Below are 12,211 nucleotides of genomic sequence, written 5' to 3'. Positions count from 1 at the left end.
AAGATTTCAACAAGCACCTCGTGGGTACAAGGGGCTACAGGGATTAAAAAGTGCCCCTGGATGACCAAAAGAACAGTAGACTTGGGAACGGGAAAAGTGTCCCACTCATTCTTAGTCATACCTGACAGCTCCTATCCCTTGCTGGGAAGAGATTTATTAACCAAAATCGGGGCCCAAATTCATTTTCATCCCGAAGGCACCCAGGTAACAGATGGACAAGGAAAGTTGTTACCTATGCTAACTCTTACTTTGGAGGATGAGTATCGGCTACACCAGCAGCCGCAATCCCCTGATAAAAACATTAAAGACTGGGTACAGCGGTTCCCAGACGCTTGGGCAGGGACTGGAGGAATTGGGCTAGCTAAACATCGGCCTGCCCTCTATATAGAGACAAAATCAGGAGCTAACCCCGTTAGGGTTAAACAATACCCCATGACCAGGGAGGCACGGACAGGAATAACCCCCCACATCAGGCGACTGCTGAACCAAGGGATACTACGACCTTGCCGGTCGGCATGGAACACCCCCCTGCTTCCAATACGAAAGCCCAACTCAAACGAGTACCTCCCAGTACAGGACCTAAGAGAGGTAAACAAAAGGGTGGCGGACATACACCCTACTGTGCCTAATTCCTATACACTTCTGAGTGCGCTTCCTCCTTACAAACAATGGTATACGGTGCTGGATTTAAAAGATGCCTTTTTCAACTTGTCTCTAGCTCCAAAAAGCCAAGAGCTATTTGCCTTTGAATGGACGGACATTGATATGGGTATCAATGGACAACTCACCTGGACAAGATTGCCGCAGGGATTCAAAAATTCTCCCACCTTGTTTGATGAAGCTCTACATGAGGACTTGGGTGAGTTTAGGAAAAATCATCCCAACCTAACCTTGTTACAATATGTAGATGATCTCCTTGTAGCCGCTGAAAACTGGGATGAATGCATCCGAGGAACAGAAAATTTACTCCAGACACTGGGCAACCTGGGATATCGGGCATCAGCAAAGAAGGCCCAAATCTGCAGACCTGAGGTAACGTACTTGGGCTATCTCTTAAAGGGAGGAAAACGATGGTTAACTCAAGCCCGAAAAGAAACTGTTCTAAGAATCCCAAAGCCTCAGTCCCCACGTCAAGTAAGGGAATTCCTTGGGTCAGCTGGCTTCTGTCGACTATGGATTCCAGGGTTTGCAGAATTAGCCAAACCACTGTACCAGGCCACAAAAGACAAGCAGCCCTTTAATTGGACAATAGAGGCAGATAAAGCATTTCAACAAATCAAGGATGCCCTCTTGTCAGCCCCGGCCCTGGGACTCCCCGATGTTATTAAACCGTTCTTTTTCTATATAGATGAAAGTAAAGGGATAGCAAAAGGAGTCTTGACTCAATACCTCGGCCCCTGGAGGAGACCAGTAGCATACCTGTCAAAAAAACTGGACCTGGTGGCTGCAGGCTGGCCCCCATGCCTACGTATGATTGCTGCCACAGCCCTAATGGTAAAAGATACTGATAAATTGACTATGGGACAAGAATTACATGTGATTACTCCACATGCTATTGAGGGAATCCTGAGACAACCTCCAGATGGATGGCTCAGTAATGCTCGGCTCACACATTATCAGAGCCTATTGCTTCACCCTCCCAGGATTATTTTTCAGGCACCCTCAGCTCTCAATCCTGCTACGCTGCTGCCTGACCCTGACCTGGACACACCCGTACATGACTGCTCAGAAGTCCTAGCCCAGGTTCATGGGCTTAGAGAAGACCTGCAAGATCATCCGCTGCTTGATGCACATGCAGTGTGGTTCACGGATGGGAGCAGCTTTTTACATCAGGGTCAAAGGTATGCGGGCGCAGCAGTAGTAACTGAGACAGAGGTGATCTGGGCTGAGCCCCTACCAATAGGCACCTCTGCCCAGAAGGCAGAATTAATAGCTATGACTAAGGCTCTGACGATGGGAGAAGGCAAAAAATTGACTGTATACACGGACAGCCGTTATGCCTTTGCAACTGCCCATATTCATGGGGCTATTTACAGAGAAAGGGGAATGCTAACAGCAGAAGGGAAATCTATTAAAAACAAGGAAGAAATTGTGTCCCTGATAGACGCCCTTTGGTTACCCAAGAAATTGGCTATCGTACACTGCCCTGGGCATCAAAAACCAACTGATCCAGTATCTAGGGGCAATTGTTTAGCAGATAAGATGGCACGAGAGATAGCCCTTCAGAGAGACTTGATTATGGTTGCTCAACTCCCAGACTCTGGCCCACGAACCCTTCCAAAAGACCCAACCTACACAGAAGAGGACTTATCATGGATTCGCCAGCAGCCAAAAGCTCAATGCTTAGACGGATGGTGGAAAGACTCTGAAAGCCGGATAATACTTCCAGAACTGTTGGGACAGAAAGTGTTGTGCAGGCTCCACCAGACCACCCACCTGGGGACAAGAAAATAACAGGACTTGATGCAGCAAGCAGGAATTAGAATTAAAGGTGTGCAGAATAAGATAGAACAGATTGTCAAAAGTTGCAGGATTTGTAAGTTAACAAATGCAGGATATAGTAAGTGGGAATCAGGAAATAGATTAAGGGGAGATAGGCCGGGGGCATATTGGGAAGTTGATTTCACTGAAGTAAAACCTGGAAAATATGGGTATAAATATCTATTAGTCTTTGTAGATACTTTTTCAGGATGGGTCGAAGCCTTTCCCACCAAGCGAGAAACAGCGCAAATAGTGGCTAAAAAGATTTTAGAAGACCTCCTGCCAAGGTATGGATTTCCTGTAATGATAGGGTCGGACAATGGGCCAGCGTTTACTTCCCAGGTAAGTCAGGGGCTGGCTACAGTACTTGGGGCAAATTGGAAACCACATTGTGCTTATCGACCCCAAAGCTCAGGACAGGTAGAGAGAATGAACAGAACTTTAAAAGAGACCTTAACTAAATTAACCATGGAGACTGGCGGTAACTGGGTAGCTCTCCTTCCCTATGCCCTATATCGGGTGCGTAATTCTCCCTACAAGATGGAACTCACCCCTGATGAAATCATGTTTGGGACCCCACCTCCAATACTCCCTGATCTGACTGAGCGGCTCCTAAAAGAAGAAAATGTAGATGATTTTGAACTTTTTATTTTCCCTCCAGGCCCTGCAGAGGGCCCACAGAGAAGTTTGGCCAAAGCTCAGAGGCCTGTACGAGTCAGGCCCGCCTCCTGTTCCTCACAACTTCCACCCGGGGGACTGGGTCCTAGTGAAGCGACACCGACAGAGTAACCTGGAGCCTCGGTGGAAGGGCCCCTACATGGTCATTCTGACTACACCCACCACTCTCAAAGTCGACGGCGTCGTCTCCTGGATTCATCACACCCACGTTAAGCCGACTGAACCCCTTGCTGACATTGTGCTTCCTGCCCTAGACGACTCAACGTGGAGAGTGGAGAGGTCCAAAAATAACCCACTAAAGATCAAGCTTTGCCGCCACTGACTGTGATTATGTTCTTACTTTTGCTTTGTTATTTTGCCCTGGCCACAACCACGGCTGTGGCTCCAGTTTTTGGAGCCACCAACCTCAGCCCACATCAGCCTTATGAAATCACCTGGGAAGTAACCAACCCGGCGGCAAGAGTTCCCAGCCTGACTGTGACTGAATACCACCCTTTATGGACATGGTGGCCTGACCTGCAAGTAGACCTTTGCACTTTAGCAAATGGGGCTTTTACTGTGGGAACAGGCACTATTAGCGTTAATGAAGAATTACACCTAAGTAAACGGGCCCTTTCAGATACAGTAAGTGGGAGAACAAGGAGATTTAACTGTGTTTATACTCGTGGGAGGGAGGAACTCCAGCATCTCCCCTTCTATGTGTGTCCTGGTTATTCTCATCAGAAAGAATGTGGAGGGGAAGAATCTTATTTCTGTGCTAAATGGGGATGTGAAACCACAGGGCAGGCTTATTGGATAAAAGCCTCTCGTGATTTAATTGAAGTCAAGCGAGGTGAAAAAGCCTCATGTAGCAGTAATTGTAACCCCCTGTTAATCACCTTCACTGATAAGGGGAGGCGGGACAAACAATGGACAAGAACCCGGTCATGGGGGTTACGCCTCTATGCTGAGGGACCTGATTTAGGGGTTGTGTTCACTGTTCGGATGATTATAAAGCCATTCACCCAGTCATTAGGGCATAACCAAGTTTTACGCCCCCCAGCCCGAAGAATTCCGGTCATCCCCCCTACCCGAGGTCCAAAAATTATTAAATCAGTTACCTCACGACCAACCACCCACTCCTTAAGTGCCCCCTACTTAAGAATCACACAACCCCACAAACAGTTGATTGTAAATCCAATTCAAACAGAAGTTCATCCCCTTCTGAGTCTTTTGTCTTGGTCCTTCATGGTGCTCAATGCCACCCACCCTAATATGACCCGGTCCTGCTGGCTCTACTATGACACTGTTCCCCCGTATTATGAGGAAGTAGCAGTACAAGCGCATGTTACTATCTCCACCAGCCTCCAGGACTGTCGTTGGCGATCCAAACAGTCCCTAACCCTAGAGCAAGTGTCCGGGCAAAGGCTCTGTTTAGGAAAAGTGCCCCATGCCAGCCGATCCCTCTGTCACTCGACTTGGGGAATCCAACCTCAGGCAGAAAACTCTTTTATAATACCCCACAATGATACCTGGTGGGCTTGCTCCTCTGGACTCACCCCCTGTGTCCACTGGAGTGTGTTAAAATGGTCAAAGAATTACTGTGTTCTAGTCAGATTGGTTCCGCGGCAAATTTACCATGAGCACCAGAGTTTTATGACTATGATTGAACAAGGATGGGGCACGAAACAGAGCCCCATTCGACAAAAACAGGAGCCTATTACTTCTCTAACTCTCAGTCTGCTGCTCGGAGCTAGCCTGGGAGGATTAGGAACTGGAGTAGCATCCTTAATCACTCAGAGCCAACACTATTCTAATCTAAGAGCAGCAATAGATGCGGACATAGAGCGTTTAGAAGATTCAATCTCTCATTTAGAGCAATCTTTAACTTCCCTAGCTGAAGTGGTCTTACAGAATAGAAGAGGTTTAGACTTTATATTTTTACAACAAGGAGCTTATGTGTTGCCCTAGGGGAAGAATGTTGTTTTTATATAGATCACTCTGGGACAATCAAGGATAATATGGCAAAAGTCAGAGAAGGACTCACAAACAGAAAGAAAGAACGAGAAGCTCCTCAGAACTGGTTTGAATCTTGGTTCAATTTTTCCCCTTGGTTAACTACTCTAGTGTCTGCTATAGTGGGACCCCTAATATTGTTGCTACTAGCTGTAACTATAGGACCTTGTATAATCAATAGGTTAATTGCTTTTGTTAAACATAGAATAAATACGGTACAACTAATGATGCTGAGGGCCCAATATCAGCCCAGGAAGCAGTAAGGGTTAAAACTAGAGAGACCCAAGATGGGCTCTCTAAATGTTCTTGGAAAGGGGGGAATGTAAAGATAGAAAGAGCCCGCACCTGTGTAAACAAAAGCCTCTTCCCTAATTGCCCTCAAACCCCTCATAAAAGCTGCAAAGAATCTTCACCTCTTATCCGTAAAGGACAGGCAGCTGACCTTGCCGGTGCCAAGGCAAACTTAAAAGATAATGATAACACTCCTCTCGGAGACTCAGAACTTAAAATAACATCATATATATAATTTTATGTCAGCCAATTAAAAAGAACACTGTAAAACTTTTCGCCTTTCATTATAAATAGGCCTGTTGAACAAAGGCTCGGGGCCTCTTAGCATCACCGGGTTACCGTGTGCTCAGAGGACCAGGCTCGAGCTTGCCAATAAATGACACTTTGTTGCTTGCATTGATCGTGGTCTCTGGTGGTCTTTGTGGGGTCTTGAGCCGCTGGGCATAACACTTACAGTTCAAGGAGCATGCTCACAGTTTAAAATTAAAATAAAAATGGATTTATATAACCTTAATTCATGTGAATTAATGAAATTTAATTCATATTGGGTAAATATCTAAAAAATAAAAGGCTTTTTATATTTATTTTCTTACATTTCTAGGTAAAAAGCCTTTTAATTCACATTTTTTCAGGTGGTCAAATAAATAAGAAATTGTTATATTCTATAATATTTAAGATATAAATTTCTTGTTTTTAATGTTTTATTTAAATGGAAAGAAATTACTAATATTATTATTTACACTTTGATATCTTGACTTTTGCAATTAAGAATAAATAAATTTGAGGAGAATAAAATTAATTATCTATGCTTTTATTACAGGAGATACTTAATCGATTTACAAGGATGGGATGCTAAAAGATCATTGATTGGAACATCACCTACTAAGTGTAAAAACATCAGATATTCCTAACTAAAATATATATGAACATTAGACATGTTTGTAATTTGGTTAATAAAAGGTCTAAAATTCCTTTATTCTCTCTTTTCTCATTGAGAACAAAATACTAGCACTTAAAGTATCAGGTAAAATATGTAAGTGCCTAAAACTTTTTTTTTAACCTGATAAAAATAGAAGACTATAGCATGTTGAATAAATTAAAACAACATTTGTGCAAAATAATTTTTGAAATATTTATATGTAATTAAATTGGCTATATAAAATTAGCTATATATATATTTAAATTGGGTACATAAAATTAAATTGGCTATAAATAATTAACACAATCAGCTAAAAATAAAAGAATAAAAGTTTTTATTCTTTAAATTCTACTGTTTCTTATTATAAAGGATGGTTACAAATGAAAGAATGGACATTTTTTTAAGCTGTCTGAGGTCACCCTCCCAGTCATCTTAACTCCCTAAGGTCACCCTCCCAGTCATCTCAACTCCCTAAGGTCACCCTCCCAGGAATGGGAACAAAGCCCTTAAAGCTGTTCCAAGAAACAGCCCCAAACAGAGAATAAAAGGGTAAATTGAGCCAGATAGCCAGATAGTGATCAAACAGAATGATTACCAGAAACTATTGACCAGAATCTACGCCCTGTTGTAAAACATTGTGAAACATGTTGTATGTTATCAGCAAACCCACACCCCCTTTGAAATTTCCCGGCAGCTTTGTCCCCATTTCCCTTTCATGTGCGACCCCTCCCGATGTGTGGTTTCTGCCTTTATAAACCTACGGACTCGACTCCTCGAGTTGGGTCCCAGCGGGCTGGAATAAACACCTCTTGCGATTTGCATCAAGTGACGCCTCCTGCGGTTGATTGGGGTTGCCGTCCATCCATGGGACAGAGTTGGGGTTTCCTTTTTTGGGGCCTTACACAAATATAGACAAGATCTTTTCACAAACCCCTATTCATTGGAGCTTGTTACTGAAGGAGAGAAGAAAAAGAAAATACTTTAACATTAATTTCTCATCCTAATAAAATAATTTCTTACGCTTGTTGAATTTCTACTATTTTAAAAAAAGTTAATTTCACATATATTATGGTTTATACAATTTGGTTTAACAATAACTTATTTTAAAATACAACTTTCCATTCCAAATTATTATATTCTTGTTTTCCAGATAAAGAAGTTTTTAAAATATTAGATTTACAGTGATATGTTATTAAGCTAATGTTCCCCAAACTAAAATCTTCTCAATAATGGTCTCTTACAAACTTATATAATAATAGCAATTTAATTAAAAATGAATTATACCATTTAATATTTTAAAATTAAATAAATATAAGTTTACAGATTTTGTATTACTCTCTACATTAAAAAGTAAACTTAACTATGTTTTCAGAGAACATTCAGAAGATACTGGCTTATTTAAAGTCTAAACATATGGGAAGTATTTTGACACCTTCCCCCAAGAGGGGATGGAAGGTCTTGGCATGTCTGTTTATGTTTCAGATGTGATATTAGATTGTACTACTTAATTTATATTAATCCAAAGATTAATATAAAATAAAATAATATTCAGGTAAAGAGGCTAAAGATGGTTTCAGGATTATGGTATCTTCCCTATATTTTGTCAAGAGACCCACTTAGAAAAAATTTAGTACACATAAAAAAAATGTTTTGGAGATTCCAGCAATTATTATTAACATTTATTAAATTTTCTAAACTACTTTCTATAGTTAAGTTCAGAGATATACATATTTTGCAATACACAATTATATTGTTCATTTTAAAGCTTATAAAATTGTATTAGATTGCACACTACTATAGTATGCTTTTACAGCAATACTTTTAATTCCAGGTTTTTTTCATGAATTTCATTTAACCAAAACTTTATGTTGGACATTTGGACTATTTTTACTACTTTAAAACAAGGTTATTTAACATATTCATACAACAATATCTTTATACATGAAGATTACCTTTCCATAGAACCCTTAAAATATAATTGTTGGATCAAAGATATAAATTTTTAAGATTTTTAAATGATGTATTAAAATGCTATCCTGAGTTAATTTAGAAAAATAAGACCATTACGTATAAAACAAATAGGTCACTAGACTAATTTTCAATGTCTCTACTGACTGCATTTTATAGACTTTTAACTCAGTCCACAGTTACAGACAAAATCAAATCCTATATTTGGTGGAAACTGGACCTTCCCTTCTTGTAATGCCCTTTTCAACTTAACAACATTGACTTTAACAATATGCAACTTTATTAAACTTTCTGGTCAAATAGAAATGTTTATTAAGTCACTACTTTTTTTTTCTCTTTTGGGGGATGCTGGGAATTGAACCCAGGGCCTTCTGCATGAGAGACAGGCACTCTATCAACTGAACTATATCCCCAGCCCAGGTCACTTCTTATAGTTTAATTATGTGTGCAATGCTAGGCCATTGTCTACAATTTAAAGTTAGTAATACTCCAGTTTATAGTAGTTTTTCCCTACAATTTAATTTAAGAAAATTAAAAATATAAAGGGGGAACAGATCACTATGTAAACCTACTTAATTTCAAAAAATATTTTCTAAAAATTATATTAGGAATTTCACTGCTGCTGAGTGATATATGGAGCAATAGAATGCATCAGATTTTACAATAAGATTTTAAATCTCCAACCACAATATTTATATGTTAGCTTTATTGAGCTCTCAGGTAAGTGAAATTTATGGGAAATATGTTGGGCCCATTTCTCAGATTCATCTTTAATACATCCAAAAATGTGGACTGGAGAATCAATCCCAATATTTACTGATGATATTCAAATGATGGAGGGTTTTGTAGAAACTCACATTACACCCATCCATGTGAATGGATTTGACTCTACTGGCTGTAATGGAACATTATCTATATGCTGGTTCCATGATACACTCTGGTTATGTAGATGTAGCCTATAAGAAAAAGACAGGGTAAGGAGTACCTAGGACAACCAATTATACTGGCCCTTGGAACTTTGGATTATGTTCAAACAATTATTAGAATGGGACTTTTTTATATACAGTCATTTTTATGAAATGTTCACCAATATCTTACTTCCTTAATTGTTCTGCAATAGAATCTGCTATCTTTGCTAAATGGATAAAATAGACAAATGTCTTGACAATGCTACATATTTTAAAGGTGATGGATGTTTTTGGATTGACCTTCAAAAATTGATGAAAGACAGTTATATCAAAATATCTTTAGAAGATTCAAAGCCAGAAAGGCCTTACTTGGCAACATTGCCACTAAATGTGTCACTTTTAATTCTAAAAATAATTTGCAAACAACCATATTTAATCTAAATCTTTAATGCTATGAAAGTTCTAAGAAATGAGGCAAATAATTGAACTCTTTAAAACTATTTTCAGTATACAAAATAAGATTAAATGTACAAACATGATTTTTGAAACTCCATGTAATTTGGACTATTCTCTATTATTTGGATATTACTTTGCACTGCTGTTAACCATTTAATAAACACCAAATTGGAATCCAACAAACTGATTGATATTACACTAGAAAGATGAATAATTTACATTTATATTCTAACAGTTATTTCTTTTATGATAATTTGGTTCATATATATTTTAATATAATCTTTTAGGTTCCTATCTGTTCCCACATTCGCTATATCTAGGAGCATGATTTTTTCTGTTAAGATACTATGACCTCTGAAAGTTAAGTATTAATAAAATGATTGAGATTAAATTAAATGCTTTAGCAACTACTATTACAAATATCAGTAATGAGCCTTTTGCTCTCAAATTTAAACAAAGGCTTAAATGCCATAATGACTGTAAGCATGTATGTTGTTACAACTAAATATCATACTTCCCAATGGGACTAAGAGATAATTAGATATCATCTAATGGACATTTGACATAAAATGATATAATAGCCTGGATTTTGTAAAACCACATCACTACATTAAGGATATTCAAAAGAATTGATCTCATGGACTCTGCATTTCTGGTTGATCAGATATTTACTAAATTGAATGGTATAATATTGATATGATATGTTTGCTATTGACTCTTTTTTGTCATGACAATAGGTTGCCATACTCTCAGAACCAAGAGCCAGGACCTCAGAACAGTTTTCAGAACCAAGAGCCGGGACCTCACAGCAACTCTCAGCATCAATATGTGGAGCCTCAACATAACTGCCCATCATTTGAATTTTAAAATATTAAAAAGGGGGAGATGTGAGAAGTCATCATTATTTAGCAGAATCAGGCTAGGTTGAGCCATGGGACACAGATGCTTGGCTTCTAGGAACTGTCAGGAAGCATGCAGTGCTGCATGGGGTGGTTCTGTCTCCTTCCAGAATATTCCCCCTTAAGAGAATGGCTCCCCCAACTCCACTCTATTCTGTTCATTACAGAAGCTCCTTCCAGTCCTTGTCCCCTTTACCTGCATATTATAAGTAAAGGAGAGTTGGGTGAGTTGTTGTAAGAGCCAAGAGCTGGTATGGTCAGACCCATCATGATCTCTCTCATTTAAAAAGAATATTGGCTCTTGTGTGTTCATTGAGTAGATAAGTTTTTGGGGTAATTGAGTAATGTACAGCCAATATCCAACTCTGGCAGTTCACACTTCTCTCATCCACATGGGACTGTGGCAGAGAGGACCCCCACAGAGAAGTAAGCATCTTGTTATGCTTCATGCTTATCTCACTGTAATAGGGCTCTAACCTTTTAGCTGTTTTTCAAGTTTATAAGCTGAAGGTAAAAGATAACATATACCTAATACCTGTCCATAGATCTAAATTGTGTCTGGTGGATCAGTCTGCATTTCTACCCTAGTAGGAAAGGCAAGACTTATATCTCTCTGTGAATTAATTTCAGCATTTCCAATTCAACTTTTGTAAGTTTTGGAACTTTGAAGATCATTGAACTGTTTATAACATCATACTTGTTCTTTCATTAATTAATGATTTAAGTAATATGTTTTTATCATCTTTCAAGTTTAACATTATTTGTAAGCATATCATAATTTTATCTTTTTAAAATCAATTTTTCACTGCCTAAATTACACAAAATGTTGATTAATAAACCACAATGTGTAGAATTAATGCTTTCTCCCTCTGAATGATTTACACCATTAAAAAAGTGGATGTAGTATATTGCTGCATGACTTTGGCTTCTGGTGTCTTCAATAACTGTACAATATTATGTTGATAAAGATGTGTCCCAAGAGCACTGGGTAGTAGAAAAGTTGCTATAGAATAAAACTAAGTAATCAGTCAAGGAAATGATGTTGTGATTAATGAACTTTTATAGAACTGGAGTGCTGCTTTTAAATTAATGGACCTGTCTTTCCTACTCTCTTATAAAGGAGATAGTGCTTAGGAATGTGTAATAGGGAGTTCTATTAGCAATCTTTTGTGCATGAGGATAGGAAATACATTCCTTGTGATCAAACTGAGACTTTTCAACTCCCTTTCTTCCTTCACACTTCTCAATAGTTAACTGCTTCTGTGCTGTGATCCCTAGCACTGCCCCAATACCTGATGGAGTACTAATTATACTGTATTGGAGGTGTTATGCTCAGTTTACTTACATATTCTACAAGACTGTGACTTTGGCACAGTGTTTCAGATTAAGATGCTGGGAACAGCCCAGGGCTGTGTGAGGGACTGAGAATTCCTCTATCCCTCCTGCCCTCCTCCTCAGTCTTGGCCAGCTGATCCCACCATGACCCCAGGCTGCCTGCAGAGCCAGTCACAGATTTTCAGTATTAGTCATATATTATCATTCTGCTATTCAATGGAACCATGTTTATCACATGATTTTCTTCAATCCCATAATCAGGATGAGCAAACATTTAAAAA

The 12,211-nt window shown here is 39.1% G+C and overlaps 1 long non-coding RNA gene across 1 annotated transcript in view; it reads left to right on the top strand.

Annotated features, from left to right (window-relative positions):
* Window positions 1-10,910, top strand: part of LOC306669085 — a 33,107-nt gene extending 22,197 nt beyond the window's left edge. Inside the window, exons 2-3 of the long non-coding RNA XR_013766021.1 lie at window positions 6,266-6,333; window positions 10,434-10,910. This is a non-coding gene — a long non-coding RNA (uncharacterized lncRNA). The remainder of the gene's footprint in view (window positions 1-6,265; window positions 6,334-10,433) is intronic.
* The last annotated feature ends 1,301 nt before the right edge of the window (window positions 10,911-12,211 follow it).

This window comes from Sciurus vulgaris (genome assembly GCF_902686455.1).
Source record: "Sciurus vulgaris genome assembly, chromosome: 9".
Taxonomy (NCBI): Eukaryota; Metazoa; Chordata; class Mammalia; order Rodentia; family Sciuridae; genus Sciurus; species Sciurus vulgaris.
Note: the sequence above shows the minus strand (reverse complement) of the source record. Positions and strands in the feature narration are given on the sequence as shown.